This window comes from Hippopotamus amphibius, chromosome 1 (genome assembly GCF_030028045.1).
Source record: "Hippopotamus amphibius kiboko isolate mHipAmp2 chromosome 1, mHipAmp2.hap2, whole genome shotgun sequence".
Taxonomy (NCBI): Eukaryota; Metazoa; Chordata; class Mammalia; order Artiodactyla; family Hippopotamidae; genus Hippopotamus; species Hippopotamus amphibius.
In genome coordinates this window covers 87,443,312-87,463,009 of record NC_080186.1, presented here as the reverse complement: position 1 = coordinate 87,463,009, position 19,698 = coordinate 87,443,312, and the positions used below count along the sequence as shown (strand labels likewise).

At 36.8% G+C, this 19,698-nt stretch overlaps 1 long non-coding RNA gene across 1 annotated transcript in view; it reads left to right on the top strand.

Annotated features, from left to right (window-relative positions):
* The window catches only part of LOC130837527 (uncharacterized), a 73,402-nt gene that overhangs the window by 22,709 nt on the left and 30,995 nt on the right, over positions 1-19,698 (top strand). Inside the window, exon 2 of the long non-coding RNA XR_009049310.1 lies at positions 18,035-18,097. This is a non-coding gene — a long non-coding RNA (uncharacterized LOC130837527). The remainder of the gene's footprint in view (positions 1-18,034; positions 18,098-19,698) is intronic.

Below are 19,698 nucleotides of genomic sequence, written 5' to 3'. Positions count from 1 at the left end.
CAGGCAAAAAATAAGCTTTGTTGTGATATTAAGAAAGAGTACAAGAGTTACAGGATATAGCACACTGTGTTTAAGTGATACTGTTATCTGAACTCTAAGTTTTTAATATAAGAGGAGGTTTAAAACTATCTGGGCAAGGATATTGCTGTGTTACAGATGTGATTAAAATATGGAATCAGTTGACTTTAAATAAGGGAGATTATTCTAGGGTGCCTGATTCAGTGAGTAGAAAGGATTAGGAGTAGAAGCGAGGGTTCCCTGAAGAAGAGGAAATTCTGCCTTTGAATAGAAGCTTCAGTTCCTGCCCAAGAGTTCCTTCCTGCTTTTCCTGATGACCTACCCTATGTTTGTTTTTTCTTTAAGAACTTTTATTGACATACAATTGACATACAATAAACTACATATATCCAAAGCGTACAATTTGATTTTTTTTCTTATTAGTAATGTATATATGGCAAAGGAAATCTCTTCTGAAATCCTTTTCCATTTTCATTTTCTCTCTCCCTTTCCTCTTTTTATATTTTCAAAGTGACTAAGGTGGATTCATGACTTAGGACACTATTTTTCTTAACTTTTTGGCGGGGACAGATTCTCCATATGGCAACCTGCCCCACACTCAGTTTGGCATCTGAAATAGAGCATGCTGGTATCTCAGTAGACATCAAGGCAAGAGAAATCTCCCTCTAACAACCTTCTTTGCTTTCAAATAAGCATGATAAGGAAATAAGCAAATTAAGTAATTCTGGTGATTTTATTAATTGTACTCTCAGAGCCTAGGACAGTCCTGGATACATAGAAAGAACCCAGCAAATATTTGCTGACAGAAAGAAGGGAAGAAGAAAAGCAGATGTCACCTTCTATAATCTGGTGCATACATCCATATTCCAATGCCCTGCTTCTCTTCCTTTAGCTTCTGTTAACTTTGACCTTGATTTTGTTCTTAGTCCCAATGGTCATGTTTACTCTGTTTACATGTGTAACTTTCCTTTGAGTAACTAAGTGTCTGACCTTGGTTATCTCTCTGATTGTACACTTGCTATAAAACTGAGTTTTGGGATAGGCTTATACTCTCTTTATAATGAACCCTGGCTTACTTTATTTTTATTAATTTATCAAACAATTACTGAGAACATGCCATAAGTCAAGCATTAAGTAGGCACTGAGAATACAAGCTTAAAATGATAGTCTTCATGTGTTAACACAAAAAAACTGATACAGGTGACAGACATTAAGTGTTTTATGGGGATTATCTCACTTAATACTAATACTAACCCTGCAAGTAGATATCATTATTAGCATTTCCATTTTACAGATCAGAAAATAAAACACAAGAAGGCTAAATAAACTGCCTGGGCTCCCATAGGAGTAAGCTGGAGCTGACAGTCTAATTCTTAACCAAAATGCTGCGCAACTTCACCTGCTTGGTTCTGCCTGATGTTTTGAATAACTTCTGTCTGTTTCTGGTGTGGAACTAATGAGTTGGCCATGGGGCTGAACTGGAGCTGATGATGGTAATGAAGCACCTAATAAAAATTATGGAGATGCAATATCGTGTGGTGCTATAGAGCATCAGTGAAAATCATGGCTTCAGTATTTACTAGCTGTGTATCCTCTTTATCCCCCAATTTCTGTAAATAAGGATAATAATATCCACTCATGGGGTTATAGGAGGGATGAAGCAGAATTTAACAAAGTAATGACACTCAGAAAGTATTAAATAATTTATAACTATTATTTTAAAAATAAATATACCCTTTAAGTTCCAATATATTGAAAGTATTCAAGTAGCTTGATCTTCCTTCTGAAAAAGTCTGAGGCTTTGCTCTCGGTAGGCCATCTAGGAATGAGAAACTTAGTTCTATTTTGGAAAAGAGAAAGATGATGCACGAAGCTGCCAAAGACTTAAGATTTAAGAATTTGGTCTCCAGAAAAACGATCTCTTGCTTTTCTCTGTTCTTTCTCTGTTTGCTGTCGTGCATAGCTGCATGGAAAGCAAGTTTTCAGCATTTGTGTTTCTTTTCTCAGAAAAGTTTCATTACCCTTAATTCCATGGGACCATAAGACCTGTGAAATCCATGTACTTTCTATTTAATTAATGACTTTTTAAAATGGCAGGGCTGCTGAATAGTGAGGCCTCCCTTGTGTGGGGACCTCAGGCCTGCTGGTGAAGGATAAGGTCTTCCACAAAGATATGCAAGACTTGGGACATGAGGGGTGGCCCACATGGGTGGACCTTAAGCACCTAAAAGACAGTGAGGTAGTGAATGAAGTTGGCCCTATTTTAAATAAGAATAAAAGTCTGTTTTAGGGACAGAGGGTCTATCTGGAATTGTGCTCAGTGGTCTACAAACCTCTCAAGTTTAGCATTTAATTTTTGGATGAGAATTGGCTAAGTAGGAGATTACATCATCAAAATGAATAGCATGCTGCTCTGTGACATTGGAGGATGCATAAAATATGCAATAGCATCCTCATGAAAGGAAATAAAGCACAATTGTATTTGTTTGGGGTTACATTAACTCCAAAACCAAAATCCATAGATTTGAATTTAAAAGTATTTTTTCTAAATTAAAATCTTTTGTGGGGCACAGGTTTTAACTTTAGAAAGAGAAAAGTTATCTTCCAAAATGTGGGACAGAGCTTATTTTCTTAGCTCCCTACTATTCTACTTAGCCAGTTTATTTTGGAAAGTCCATAAGGGGCGAATCCTCAGACGAGAAAACTTTCTTTAGCCTAATGTCATGGCTTTCTGCCCAAGTTTCCCAGAAAGCCTGTTGGCTGTCAGGATGTTCCTGTTGAAGCAGTGGACAGTTTTCACTTCAGTCTGCTCTTTTGTAGTTGAGTAAGGAAAACTTCTGTGCAGGGAGAACTTCCTTCCATTCATCTACACATAAGAAGTTAGCATAGCAGAGAGAGAGAGACACAGAGAGAGAGAGACAGGTAGCCTTAGAGATGGAAAGAAAAGAGAGATGTAACGAACAAGTCACTTAACTATTTCTCTATGGCTCAGACCTGAAAACACACGCAGATTTGTTCTCAAGCAAATGAAACTAATTTTCCACAAGCTTATAGAAAAGATCTAGACTCATCCAGCAGACTAGACTGAAATTTTCAGGAAGGTGGAAATTTTCCATTTTGACTATTGTATTAGTAGCACCTAGCTTAGGAATTGGCTTCTGATAGGTGAACAATGATATTTGTTGAATGCATGAATATAATGATCAAATTTCCCTTTTTTAATTTTACTTTCAATATGAGAAAGCAATCATGATTCTCTTAGCATTAGGACAGACATTACATTTCACAACTGTTGAGGCTTGTAGATCACTTTAGCAAGAACATTCTTTAGAAAAAGTGTCTAAACAATAACAATCCTTATTGTAACCAATTGTTTTGAAAAACATTTTAACTGATTCAAGTAGAGATAATGTCTTCCTATATGTGTGTGTGAAAGAATGAAGGCCTAAGTAGATCTGAATATTCCTTGTGAGGAGCTTTAGCTGCTGGGGCTGATCAGGTAAGGCCATTTAAAGCAGAATCCTGAAGTCCATTAGATTAGTCTTTTCAGGCTGCCATAACAAAATACTGTAGACTGAGTGACTTAAACAACAAAAATTAATTTTATCCCAGTTCTGGAGGCTGGAAGTCTAAAATCAGAGTGCCAGCTTGGTTGGACTCTGGTCAGAGATCTCTTCCTAGCTTATAGACAGTGCCTTCTTGCTGTGTCCTCATTTGATAGAGAAAGAGAGAGAGAGAGAGAGAGAGAGCAAGTTCTCTGATGTCTTCTTAGAAGGGCACTAATCTCATCATGAGGGCCCTACCTTATGACCTCATCTAAACCTAATTACTGCCCAAGGCCCCATATCCAAATAAAATCACATTGGGGGCTAGGGCTTTAACATATACATTTTGGGGGACACAGTTCACTTTATAGCAGACATGTTGAGTTGGTTGGATTTATTATGAAGTGTCTGCAGGTTCTTTAGCTGCTGAACAGTAGGGTAATATCACAGTGTATATTTCAGGAAGATAATCTATAGCAAGAGTGATTGAAGAGCGATTATAACTAGGATGCAGAAAGGTGTAAACTATGGATGGAGGAGTTGACTACAGATGAGATGTCATTGATTAGGAGTAAGGCACTGATAGTGGGATCCTGGAGAAAGGCAAAAATCAAAGATTCATGAAAAATGAAGAATCTACAAATTTGGGCAACTACTTATTGATAAATATAGGGGATGAAGGAGAGGGAGGCATTATGGCTCTGAAAATTTGAGGCTGTGCTATATGAAGAATAGTGGTGCTATTGATCAGGCAACTTTTCAAGGAGAAACCCCACTTTTGATGTGCAGAAGATAACCCCAGTTATGTAGCATGTGTGTGTGTGCATCTATGTCATAAATTAATAAACACAATACAACAAATATTTATTGAGTACTCTCAGTAAAAATCTTGTGCCAAGAACTGTGGCAAAGCTAATAATTAATAGTCTTTGCCATCAAACAGCTTACAAGCTAGTGAGGGGATCATGGACTTACATAACTTTAAAGTAGACTGAGATAATTTATTCTGGTAAAGAAAATGTCTTCTACCAAAGGTAAATATTATGGGGGAAAGGAGGTTGACTTAGTATTTGGAAAAATTGTATGTGGAGGACATAGGGCATGATCTGTTCCTTGAAAAATGGTTGGACTCAACAGAAATGGAAAGATTATTCCAGAAAGAAGGCATAAGTGAAAATGCAGAGATGAGAAAATGAAAAAGGACATGGTTGAGGAAGAAGAGCAGAATATTATGGCTTCACTGAAAAACAGATAGAAGTGCATAGGAGAGAAAAGGCATCTGTCCTAAAATCAGGTACTTTCAATGGGGCAATATTACTCCTAAGGTGATAAAAAAATAGTTCTTACATTTTTATGTATAAATCACAGATATACACACAATAAATAATCAGATACACAGTAATCTGTGGCAATAGAAGTGTGTGGGTAATTAGAAAAAAATATATCTAAAAAGACTCCTTAAAGGGATTACAATGTAAAAAAGGTTAAGAAACACTGCTATAGATGGATTTTGGCAAGATGGTGAATTTTATGGAGCCCTCTCAAGAAAATAACTTGCCTTACTTAAGTACTGGCTCTGGTCCCTATCCTGGAGATAGGGTACTGCATTGAGGTGAATCTAGGTAATTTGAGTAAAAATACTCCACATACTTGAATTGTTAATGTAATTTTGGAAACTGTATATGAGGTAAATTATACAAAAGTTGTTTTTTTCCTGACTCATGGAAAGAATGGTTTCCAAAGTAATTTTTTCCTTCCCGTTGATTTTGGTGGCTTGGCATTATAAGGTACATGCATTGCAAGATGCTCTCAGAGCCTATTGCAGTCATTAAATAATGAACACTCTCTTCTCAATCTCACAAGTTCCATTAAGACTGATGTCACCACCTTTTAAACCCAAAGACATAAGCCTGCTTTTTAAAAAGTTGCAGAACAGTTTGATTGTAGAGCTAGGATTGAAGTCTATTACTTTTAGTCTAGAAGATGTTCTCAGTTTATTTTAATTATTTTATTAGCAAGTATTTATGAAAACACAAAAGGTGCAATTACTGTAAGAGCCAGGCCCTGTGGGGCAAAAGATTTAGAAGACTGAAGATACATTTACTAGTTTAATAGAGAGTTGGAGAAACAGTAAATAAACTCATGAGAATTTGTGTTAGAATGAATTCATGTAGTAATCTGATAACCTAACTTTGGCTAACAAAACAAAACAAAAAACCTTTAGTCTCTTTTATAACGTGAGTCTTCTTTGGGACAGTGATACTATATTCCAGACTTTGCAAAACTAATCAGGAGTCACACAGCAACAAGCAGGAAGCATGATAAAGACAATTTACATTTACCTTGAAAAATAGAATCTATTGAAACTCAGTAGAAAAAAATAGGATCAATATGGTTGCAGTAGGAATACATCATAGATTATATTCCTATTGATCAATATCCATAACATCACCCTACTGAAGACTGGCCTGGACATGTGACCTCCTTTAGCCAATGAAGGTGAGCGGAAGTGATGTGGGTCACACCCAGGCAGAAGCTTTGAGAGTGGGTTCATTCTTTGCCACAATCTATTTCTCTGCTGTGATGCCAGTGATATTCTAGAGGGAGGCTATTCTTTCAGGCTAAGTTCCAGAACGAGAAGAGGTGCAGATCTGCAGTCAATCTTCCTTGACGTGAGCCATGAATGAAATATGGACTTCTGCTCGTGCAAGCAAATGCAATTTTGTTTGTTAATATAGCATAGCCCTGCCCAATCTGACTGCTGCTAAAAGCTAGGATGGCAAGACATCAATGAGTAAATGCAGTTCTGATGGGGCTGATTAATGAGAATTGTGGACAATCAATTCAGAGAAAACCAGCTGGCTGGAACTCAATAGGAGAGGCAAAGACCATAATCTAATGGTCCTTCAGTAGATAAGACAGCGTATGCACGGCTGGTTATATTTTATGTATATATTTGTGCATTTATCTATTTCAATTGGAAGAGAGAGGAATAAATTAATTATTTGAAAGGGAAAGTAAGTAATGAAAAATTATTGCCTATTACTTTATTATTTTTCAACTATGCAATGCAATTTTTATCGATTTGCCTCCCTTAGAAAATGGGTAGTTTCAGGGAAGGAGAAGGCTAACATGATTTGTTTGCCTGTGACCTCAAGGTAGGGTTTTTCTATCATTCACTCATAATATCTTCCATATTATAATTTACTATTTCAATTCCTGCACATGCATTACATTGCTTTTTGTCTTTTACCTTTTTTCTTTTGATTGTGACTGCTATTGCTACATTGGCATTTCTTTGATGTTTTTGATTTATGAAAGAGGAAGAACCCAGCTAAGTGAAATGATGAAGGCTAATAGCTAATATTTTTAAAGCGTTCATGGTTCTCAGTCACTCTTGTAAGAGTTTCCCATGGATTATCCCATTTGAATTCTCACAACAGCCCTATGAGGTAGGTACATTATTAGCCCATTTTTCAGCATAGCAAACTGAGGTACAAAGAGGTTAAAGTCTTACAATGAGTGAAATAACCTGGATTTAAGAACCTACAAAGTAGAAATTAGGAGTCATGAAGTCATTTGCCACCCCTGTGTCTGTCACTATTGAGTGGTACAATTTGAGCCATTTCATATCTCTGGGCCATAGTTTTTCATGTTTCCAATAAGAAAAGTTGACTAGGGAAGTCTCCCAGCTGTGAAACTCCATAAGTCTATGGACCATTAATGACTTCGTTTTAATCATCTAACATATTATGAGAAAGAGCTGTGACATACTAGAAAGGCCCCAAGTTTTGGTGTGACTAACCTATGTGATATCTGGCAAGTATCTTTACTGAACCTGTTTCTTTGTGTGTAAATTGTCAGTGACATCTATTTCAGAAATTTGTTGTCATGTCTAGATAAGATAATGAATATTGGGGTCCGTTGCTAATTTTAAGGAACAGTATAAGAATGATCACTGTGTAAAAGTGATTCTTTCATTGAGCCATGCATTCATCCACCCATCCATTCATCCATTAAATATTTATTAAGTGCCATTTGCAAGATGAAAAGTAGGGTTTCCTTCCTGTAAGACACGCTGCAAATGGGATACAGGTGCACAAATAACAATTACCATACAATGTGATGAATGCTCGAGGGAGACAGGTTGGAACACAATCAGCTTATATGAACCGCTTAAGGTGGCCTGAAGTGGTCAGGGAGGCTTCACAGAGGACGCAGCATTTAAAATGAGACCCAAATATGTGAATCATTTAAGTGTATGTTGTTGTGGGTGAGGGTAGGTGGGGGAAATTCCAGGAGAGGAAACAGAATATGCAAAGACATGGACCCATGAGACAGTAAAGCACATTTGAAGATTTACAAGTTGGTCATTAAGTTTGGAATATAAACTTGAAGGTGGTAAGAGCAAACAGGTAGGTGGAGCTATATCATCAAGGGTGCTGTACACCATGTTAGGGAGATTAGATTTTATTCCGTAAGAGGTGGGAATCCACAGGAGGATTTTAAGGGCAGGGACTTGACTGAATTCACACATTAAAAATATCAGTGTAGCAGTGCTGTGGAAGATGGAGCGGAGGGAGCAGGACGAGATACAAAATCAGGGGCAGTGGAGCAGCCTCTCCTAGTCACTCTGTGAGGCCTCTAGCAATGCCTTGGCCACAAGAATCCTGAAATTGCACCCATGAGAAACCCCGAGTCTGAGGGGGGTACCAAAGTGCAGAGAGAAAGGGACAGTGGGGATAAGAGTCCATCAATTATGCGGGCAATGCTCGCTCAGGGAGAGCTCAGATTGCGTGGTTGTTGGGAATCCCCACATGAACGCGCTACACCATCCACTGCTCTGCTCTAAGCTGGTACTGGGGGAAGCACAGATGAGAGCAGGAGTATTACAGGTGGTGTATAAACTTGATCTCTCTGTGATCATTACACTCTCTGGTTTCCCTTTTTTCTTTTCCTACATCTTTATTGGAGTATAATCGCTTTACAATGTTGTGTTAGTTTCTGCTGTACAACAAAGTGAATCAGTTGTATATATACGTATCCTCTCCTTCTTGATCCTCCTTCCCACCCTCCCTATCCCACCCCTCTAGGTCATCGAGTTGATCTCCCTGTGATATGCAGCAGCTTTCCACTAGCCATCCATTTTACATTTGGTAGTGTATATGTATGTCAATGCTACTCTCTCACTTCGTCCCAGCTTCCCCCCGTCCTCTAGTCCATTCTCTACATCTGCGTCTTTACTCCTGCCTTGCCACTAGGCTCATGGGTACCGTGTTTTAGATTCCATACATATGCACTAGCCTATGGTATTTGTTTTTCTCTTTTGTTCCTTTAAATCACTCTCCAAGGGAACTAAAATCAAACTAAAAAAACCCATGCTTGTGTTTTTCCTTTGTTCTATTCTTGTTTTCTGATAGAAGCATTGGAAGTTGGGAAAGCCAAAAGCTTAGATAATCCAAGAATTCTTAAATTAATCTCTAATTCCCCCTTCCATTAACCATAATAAATAAAAACAGGTATCCAAGGAAATAGTATTTATATATCTTCACATATGTATAACTATATATGTATACATCTTCCCACATACATTAATTAAAATTCATACTTATTCTCAAAATTTACATTAATAAATACAGAATATCATTGAATATTATAAGGATGCCAACTCTGGAACCAGGCTGCTTGGTGTCAAATCCTGGTTCATCTTCTTAGTGGTTGTGTGTGACCTGGGACAAGTTAGTTAACTTCTACGTACCTCAGTTTCTTCAAGTATAAAATGAAGAAAATTATAGTTCCTCCCAATTCAAAGTGTTTTGAAGGTTTCCATGAATACAAAGGGCTTGGAATAGAGTTTGGACCATAGTAAGCGCCTAATCAATGTTAATTATTATTAATTTTATTAGCCATGATTAACATGCATGCTGCTGAAGGGGTGAGGTTGCCTACTTAGGGGTATTTCTGAGGACAGAACTGTAGAATTTAAACATGTGGCAAGCAAGAAGCTTGTCTTTACTCAGCACAGAGTCAAATAGAGTCAGAGAACAGTGAAACAAGAGAACATTAGAATTGGGAGGTAAATTGAGCTCCTTTTAGAGTCACCTTTTAAATTATAGCTTCTGCATCTCAGACATTTGCAAACCATTCTTCTCTAACAGAACTGATTTTGGTATTGTCCTATTTCCTATTCTTATCCTCTCCCTAGTGTCAGTGTCCCTGAGTCTGACCCTCTCTGACTTACTGATATATCAGTACAGACCTTCTTCTTTCCAAGTGTCAGAATTTCTGGGTGCTCACCATTGGCTACCTGCCATACATAGCACAGGAGTTATCCAAGTGGCCTATAAATACAGCGTGTCTGGGTTGGTGCCAATTCCTCCTGCATCAGAAATACTTAATAATCTCCTGCTGAAAATTTCAAACTGGGCTTCCTAGCAAAACAGCAATAATCAGTATCATCACACCCTAACTTTATTCTAGATTGCTGAGTCTTTGAAATATAAGAGATTTCTTATTAAAAGAATGAATTGATGTATAGATGCAGAAAAGATTCCCCCCTCTTAGTTCACTAAGTATAAAAAAGGAAAGCAAAGGAAGAAACTGGCTGGTAAATTTGATTTAAAAAACTTAGAAACTCACAATGTGAAAATCAAGCAATATTAAAATGTAGATGACAAATTTGGAAAATTTTATGAGTTATGACAACTGAGAAATTAATTTCTCAAAGTATAAATAGTGCTTACATACCAATAAAGAAAATACTGAAAATGGAGCAAGGATGAGAAGAGATAATTCGTGGCATAAATAATTAAAACAATAAACGACAAATTTTCAAATTTCATTAGTAATCATGAAATAAATAATATAGAGATGCTCTTTTTTTGCCTATGATATTGGTAATAATTAAAATAGGGAATCATGATAACGCTACCATAAAATTGGTTTTCTTTTATGGTATCTAAACCTCACTTAAATATTGTAGATAAGTACAATATTTTAGGAACAGAATCTGACAATACAATAGCAAAAGCCTTAGAAAAGTCCATACCCTTTGATCCAATGATTTCTAGAAATCTCATCTATGGACTTAGCGATTCATAAAAAGATTTTTGTACAGAATATTTACCAAAATGTTATTTGTAATAGCAAATAAACCCAGTAACATCAACAACAAAAAACAACAAAAGCAAACCAAAACCAAACAAATAAAAAACTGGAAACAAGTATTCCTAAGGAGTTAAAAATAGGGAATGATCAAGTAAACTATAGTGTACTCATATAGTAAGATTATTAACCACCGTATTTTCAAATACAGCCATTATTAACCATGCTTGGAAATAATATTTAATAGCATGAAAATACATACATGTATACATCATCCTTTATGTATATTATATACAATAGACTTATTATATTAAGTTGCTATTAACCATGTTTTGGAAGAACTTTTATTAAGCTAGGGGTACATACATATATATGTATATCATAATAGACACATGTATCATAATAAAATGCCTATATTTTGAAAAGTATATCTATACATATATACAAACACATATACACATACTCCAGAAAAAGACTAGGAGAAAATACATGAAAATCTTAATAGTAATTATTGCTGGCTGATAGGAAAGAAAGGGCTACAAGAAACTCTTAAATAAGCATGAACAATCCTGCTACAGAGATGTGATTCACACAGCATTTATGCATCCTTTTCAACCTGAGCCTCAATACAATACTGTGGGTAAGTGCAGGCAGGGATTATTTCCCTTTTTTTTATAGATAAAGGTGCTGAGGCTGAGAGCGATGCTTGGTTTAATCAGGGTCACAAGGCAGCTAACATAAGGCAGAGTTGAAATTTGACCATGGCTCACTTGATGCTCCATCTGGAGCTACATTTACCAAACTTAGTTGACCGTAAGATCACATGGCTAGAAAATCTATAGCTATAGAGAGGCCAGGAAAATGGTGAGAAACTACAGTTATAGTTCCTGAAAGTTGCACAGGCATGAAAAAGAAATAGGAAAAGTCAATTGAGATTCTAGGTAGTAGTCTATGCAGATGAAAGTTTCTGGAGACTTAAAGGAAATTACTTATTATTCAAACATCTAGCTCACTGGCTAAATTGAAGAGCCTTTTTCATGAGTCATCCTGAGACTTTTGAAGGAAAGTAAGTGGGTATTATCTCAGTCTACACAAAGGGAAGCAAACTCATACATAAGCAATAATATACTTTGTGCTCATACACGCTGAAATAGTGGACAAGAGTGAGGTCCATTTCCCAGTCCTGATGTCTATGCCGTGTAATGGCTTCATATTCCTATCACCTCAAATAGCGTGTGTTACTGAGGAAGTACGCAGGGCTTGTTTGCAACTGAGTAAGCAAATACATTGATTTTGTGTTCCCATGTAAGATCTTGAGCATTCTTAGCCAAGAGTTTTGGAATTAGAAAAATGAGCATTGGAGTCATTTCATCAGGAAACCACAGCAGGCAACCTTTATTCCTCTTTCATTTGAGAAACTTATACCATATTTGGTACAGGGAGTCCCTTTGGGGTCAGTGTCTCCTGGGTGCCAATTACTTTTATCTCTCAGTATCACCTTTTATTTCATTTCATCAGCAGGTACTCATTTATGTAATTTGGTCTCTCCTCTTAAGACATTATGTACTTCATTCAAGCTCTAAAAGTTTTTCCTCCATTTTCTAAGTTTGCCTGGCTAGAGTGCTTTTCCTTCTGAATTTTCTAAATATTTTTCTTAATCCACCAAATCACTTTGCATAGATAGGCCTAGTGTTCATTATTCTTGAAATGAAAAACACTATTTTATGTTTGATTCTGCTTTGTGCTATGGCATATTGAGAAACATTTTGTACAAAGAAGACACAAGTGACTATTAATAGCTGATTGGGAAATATTATGACTCATGCATATTTAGAATACTGTCTATTATCAATATTTTTGGCAAACATTCTACATACTACAAATTGATACAGCCACTATGGAGAACAGTATGAAGGTTCCTTAAAAAACTAAAAGTAGAACTACCATGTGACCCAGCAGTTCCACTCCTGGGCATATACCCAGAGAAAAACATAATTCAAAAAGACACATGCACCTCAATGTTCATAGCAGCACTATTTACAATAGCCAGGACATGGAAGCAACCTAAATGTCCATCAACAGAGGAATGGATAAAGAAGATGTGGTACATATATACAGTGGAATATTACTCAGCCATAAAAAGGAGTGAAATTGGGTCATTTGTAGAGATGTGGATGGACCTAGATATTGTCATACAGAGTGAAGTAAGTCAGAAAGAGAAAAACAAGTATTGTATATTAAAGCATATATGTGAAATCTAGAAAAGTGGTATAGATGATTTTATTTGCAAAACAGAAATAGAGACACAGACATAGAGAACAAATGTATGGACACCAAGGGGGGAAAGAGGGGTTGGGGTGAATTGGGAGAGTGGGATTGACATACATACACTACTATGAATAAAATAGATAACTAATGAGAACCTTATGCAAAAATGAATAAATAAATAAATAAATAAATAAATAAATAAAGGAATGCTTTCTTAAATTTTGATAGCTCATATGAACTTTAAAATCATAACCTAATGCCCCAGAAGCAGGCATCTCTGATTATCCCTTCATGGCCCTCTCAAACTCAGGCCTTGTCATTTAATCCCCTGCATTTGGACTCTTCAAATGAGAATAATTTAATGGCTGGGTTAGACCGCTGTAAGTAAAAATATGCTAGGTGATAAAAGGGTATCAAAAACATACATTCATGCTATAAAGTAAGACCAGTTTTTGTGTGTGTCTACAGAATATAGTTGTATTAGTTTAGGCATTTTGAATAGTTCTATGGCTTTAATATGCTTCTACTATACTTAGGGCAGGAAATTAAACATACTTATCTAAAATTAAATAGCAATATAAAAGAAACAGTAATGAAGACACTATAAAGCATGCTAAAAAATGTTCCAGAGGGGAGCTTGGTTTATTTTGGGAGAAATTGCTATATTGTGGAGTCATCAAGAGTGTTTTCATGGAGGGTGGGTAAGAGCAAGGGTGACAGTGCAGCATAATGAGTGATAGCATCTACTTTAGAGCAAGACAGGCCTGGGTTTGAATTCTGGCTTTGTGATCCTGAGCAAGTTATTTTACCTCTCTGAGCTTTGATTGTCTTCTATTAAACTGGATTAACAAAATGTACTTTGCAGATTGGTTGGAAGAATTAGGTAAAATAAAGCATGTATAGCATTCTGCTTAGATCCTGGTACGTAGTAAATGTTGAACAATGGTAGATGCTATTAATTAAATTGGAGCTTGAATGATAGGTTGTATTTCCATGGTGGGAGCTAGAATTGAGGGAGCAGGAGAAACCGGGCAGGAAAATGAAGGCAGAATAATAAAGGTAGAAGATCTTGCTGGTGGAGCAAAAGCATGAACAAGGGTGGGAAGGCCTACGTGTGTGGATACGTGTAAGAAGAATGTAAGTGGACCACACTGAAGATTTTGGGGGGCTGAGGATGTTACACTGTTTGTCTTGAACAGAGAGTTTGCTTTAGATTATAAACCACTTGACCTTAGTAGGTGGCTTGGCATCTTCCTTTTGGATGCTGAGATACTGCCTTCTGGCAAGGTAAACATTCTATATTTATTCAGTTTCTTTCTTTAATGTACCTTGGGGTGTCTTACACATGATATAGTTCTTATATAATACACCTGTGAGGGGGGAAGAGCTGTTGATAAAAATGCCTGACACGAACTGAATGGCTCACAGCAGGTGGGTGTGCTGTGGAGATGGGCCTGGCTCCAGGTTTTCTTCTTCCCAGAGCCTCCCTGTAAAAGCCTATATGGCCAGTCATGGCATTTGTCATCACACATCTGCTCTGGAGGAGAGAGAAAGAAAGAGAACCAAGCACTGTCAGAACTTAAACAAGAGGCCTCAAAGCTTTCCGCAAATGCGTCATGAAAACAGTTTTGCTGATTAACCATAATGGAAAAGAATATTTAAAAAAGGAATGTATGTATGTGTATAACTGAAAAACTTTGCTGTACTGCAGTAATTAACACAACATTGTAAATCAACTATACTTCAATTAAAAAAAAAGAAAACAGTTTTGCTTTACATATATGGAATAGGGATCTGTAATTATGAAAACATTTAAACAGTTTTCACAATAGTAAGGTGTCAAGAGGCAGGTGTTTCCTTGTGTTTGCAAAGGGGCTCATCCCACTTCTAAAATGTTTATTTTTATAAAATCTTTCATGTCAAACTTGTGCTTTTCTTTGAACAGATAATAGCTATTTCTCCTTTTCCTCGGATAAATGACTAGGTGAGCAGAGATGGCAAACATTTATGAAACCATATAAACTTTGGAGAAGATTTCTATCCACCGAAGTCACAAAGCTAAAGCAAAAATCATCTTACTGGATTTTCTTCATTATTTTGTGAGCAGTGAAAGGAGAAGACTGACTAAAGAAAATTTTTTTTCATGGAAGATTATAGCGTTGAAGACCTTGGATTGGAAGGGCGCTCAGAAATCATCTAACTGATGTTTTATTTTTACAGAAAATAGTTGAAGCCAAGAGAATTTAAGTCAGTGTTCACAACCTTGGCTGCTATTGGAATCACCTGTAGAGATTTAAAAACCACTTTCTGGGTCCTATTTCCAGCATCTCTGATGTAATTGGTTTGGGATGTGGTTAGGACACCTAGAGTTTTAAAATATCCCCAAGTAGTTCTGTGTAGCCCCAAATTGAAAACCACTGTGTTAAATGAAATATACAATACCACTTATATGCTCTTAATAAGATATGTCAACATGAACACCCAGATATGTCAGTAGGAGCCCAAACGGCTCAATCTGAAGCTATTTCCTCAAGCCTCCAAACCTCCTTTTCTCTTTTTGCATATTCCTTTGTTAGCCTTCCTATTTGTATTCCTTGCATAGCCCATGGCATTTGGTCCACTGTCTCTAAACTAGCAAAACAAGTTAGAAAAGGCGCCAATAAAGGCCTCATTCTGAGTGTAGCTGACTAATCTGTAATACCTCTCCTAGATGCATGTGTATTTTAATCAGAAACAAAGGCTCTTCTAGAAAAAACCTTCATGATAACCTTGAAGTAATAACCAATTGGCAGTTACTGTCTATGGAGAGGCAGTCAGGTTTTCTCTGTCAAGTTGACTAGCTGGATCACCCAGGAGAGCTTCAAGGTCTCTAGCTGTAAACACGTGGATGTGCAAGCTTATTGGGCAGTTGGCATCTGAGAGCCAAAAGCCTGTCACTTCAACTGCGAAGACCAGGATTCTTTCTACTCAGTTTGGATGTTTCCTCCCTACTTGCAATCCTTTTGAAAATATGAAAGAACCTGAGATCAGTGACCTCTTCCTGGAATAAAACTGAAGGATGTCTGGCGATGTCTGGTTATGTCTGGCCAAAGAGTGCTTCTTCATGGGATATGAAAATGTAGGAAACTACATGGATTCTGCTAATCCTATACCTATGACTTAATCTAATAAATCTGCTTTGTACCACCACTGTGTGTTTGTACTGTGTCTTTATCCCTTGCCTGGTTCTGTCTTTCCATAAGGTTGCATTTAAGTAATTAGGCAATTATTGTAGCTATTTAGAATACATATTTTTTCCATAGAGCATCACAGTAGGTAGGAATTCTAGATATCAATTTGTTCATTGATTGAAATTCCTACTGTCACTGTATTATAGATTTTTTTTCTCTAGGTTGATAGCATGTTGATTCTTCCTATAGTGGGATTATAGTTATTAGTGGAATTATCTACTGGAAATATGTTTTTATTATGTTATAGTTAGTAAGGTTTGGAAAGAGAGGAAAGAAGAGCAAAGAAATGAATCATGAGGACTTAACTCTGTATTGAAGAACTTTATGTGTGACTTTAAAATTTGGCCATGATTAACTAGCTTGTATCAGATGTCCCCTTCCACCAAAATGTATATAAATATGGAAAAATATATAAAACAATTAAGTGCAGGAAATGGGCAGCAACAAATGCAAGGCTGAGATCTCTGAGCTAAGGGAAACACATGAGCTACATCCTGCATTCACCCTGGTTTCTCCCCAGGTGCAATTTCCAAACCATTGTATGGGGAAATAGCCGAAGAAGAAAATAGAAGTTTTGCTGTCAGAGGAAACAGAGACTGGTGTTTGGAATTACCCTAATGATTGGGATTTGAGAGAAAAGGTATTAGACAGGAGAGAGCTTCAGAGGAGTTCCAAAAATCTATATAAAGATTCACATTGGGTCCTTGGCTGACTCATAAAGCTGTGCATTCACAGAATGTAATTTCAAGAGATGGAGCAGAGAAAAATTCAGGGAGGCTAAAATAGAATCAGGAATTTCAGAGGTTTCACAGTTTTGGGGGGCATTAAAGTTTGGGTCCAGCTGGTGAAGACCTTGGGCTTGTTGTCATATCCTAGAAGCTGGGAGAATGGGAGAAGCTGTGAGGAATATGCTAGAAGTGAGGGCTAGACTCTAGGAGAAAGGGCAAAAGTGAGACAGACCCACCCTAACAAAGATGAAAATCAAGTTGTGGCAGGATCAGGGAGATCCTCTAGTAATTTAATCACCTGCCATATAAAAACTTAACACTCTCTAGAAGAAAACGTTCTCCAGAGCATCTTTGATGTATCATTTATGATGTCCAGCATATAATAAAAATGTATTAGACATGCAAATAAGCAGAAAAAGAGACTAATAAGAGATAAAATAGAAAATAAATAGGGACCTAGAGATGATATAAATATTGAATATAGTAAGATAGGAGTTCAAAATAATCATGTGTTTTAAAAAAAATGGAAAAGATGATCAAATTGAATAAAAAAGGTGGATAATTTTAACAGAAAGTTGGAATCTATTAAAAGACTCTAATAGAGATATGGGTTTGCAAAGTACAATACAATATTTGAAATTAAGGTCTTTATGTCTGACATACGACTAATTAGTCCAGAATCTCATGGTGCTTATATTTATCTGCCACATAACATAAATCTGTGATGTGAACATAGAAACCAATAGGTGAGGGCTGATGAATGGCAATGACATATAAGGGCCTGAAGTTGTATATATGAAAGAGAAAATTCTTTTTGTGAACTGGGCTTTGACCAGCCAGATGAGACAACTACAAAACATGACATTCACAAGACCAGAAGTACATATTTAGTCTATATATTAGTTTGCTAGGACTGCTATCACAAAGTAACACATACTGGGTGGCTTAAACAACAGAAATCACATGGCATTCTCCCTGTGTGTGTCTGTGTCCAAAAGTTTTGCCCAAATTAATTGGAATTCAATTACTGCTGCTTTCACCCAAAAGACCTCATAATTAAAATAATTGGAACAATATATAAGCCTTTGAGACTTCAGCATATTTGGAAATGATGACAATGAAGCAAAATTTGTCTTTCCAGATGGACAAACCACGTGTGGTCAAAGAATGAACAAGGAGTCTGGAGTGGCTGGAGGAAAAGATGGTAATATTAAGAGGAAGACTGACTTTGGGAACAACTGTGCAGGAGAGGCTTGATTTTAAAGTCTAGGGACTTTTTTGGACAGGATCCTAAACTAAAGAAATTCTAAAATCTACCTCCATATTTAGATTCTCTACTTTGATCACACAATATAGTTGTAATTGCACATTGGTCTCTATTAGAGCTACTAATCTATACTTACACTTGTAGTCCTTGACTGCCCTCCAAATCAGCTCTATTTCCTTTTAAAATCCTGCATTCATGAAGTAATAACATGGCAGGAAGATGATGTTTACATTCACATCTTGGCCCTAAAGCTATAACTGGGCCTCTAGATCTCCTATATCAGAAAATATATCAAGTAAAAACAGTATTCTTGAAAAACCTTGGATTTTCTTTAAACCCTTTGTGTAGTGAAGAATTAAACCTTGCCTACTAGAGGTCTGCCCTCTCTACCTTCAGCTTCTGGGAGGTAATCTTTAAGCCCTTGCAATGCCGTGCCTCATAGGAGTGTCTTTGTGACTGGGGGCTTTGGGCCATGCCAATCTAACAATGTTATTTATAGTAAAAGCTTTGAGTCATATGTATCAGCTTGACCTACAGAGTGTTTGGAAATGGAGGGCAGCCACGTGGGTGGTCGACCATAGAACTCAAATAAAGACACCATGACTTGGGGGAGCTTCCCTGATTGTCAATATTCCGTGTGTACCATCATACACTATTGCTGGGAAAATAACGCTGTCCATGACTCCAAGGAGAAAGAGCAACTCGAAGCTCTTTGTTTGAATCTTTGCTAGATTCTGCCCTATGTGCATCTTCTCTTGGCTAATTCTAACTGTACCTTTTAACCTAACCTAGTCTGTATCCTAAATCATAATCATGAGTATAAGAGCTTCCAGTGAGTTCTGTGAGTCTTTCTAAGTGAATTACTGAAACTACATGTGGTCTTGGGGACCCCTGGACTTGCAATTGGTGTTAGAAATGAGGGTGGTATGGTGGACTGTCCCCTAAATCCATACTCTTTTCAAAAGTAAATAATTTATAAACGGTGTTTCTAGAATTACTAATAGTGATAAGTTATCTGTGAAGAACTGCTAAACAACTGGTGTGAGAATAATGCTGATGGTTGTTTGTTATAAGAAAGAGGATTTGCGGTTTAAAATACCCGGCAGGTCCTCTAAGTACTGAAGTGTTCTTTCACCCAAAAAATATTTGCTGAGCACCTTACTACATGCCTTGAAGATACAGTCCCTTAAATTGGGATAATTCCTGTATTTGAAAGAAAAATGATAATAATGGCTAACAGAGAAATCTGATTCAATTCAAACAAGAATTAGTTTGCTAACAGAGAGAGATACATCAACGCCGTATTGTAACAGTTAAAATTGTGACATTTGGAGCCAAGTAGATCTTGGCTGACCACCTAACATGATTTTTAGTACACACACTGTGATATTCATTGCAATCTTTAGCTCTTTCTCAGTTTCCTCATCTATAAAATGGGGAGAATATCTATGTCATGGGTTTGTTGTGAGAATTAAATGATGACGTATTAAAAGGCCAGTCACATAATCAATACATGTTATCTATGATTATTATTATTA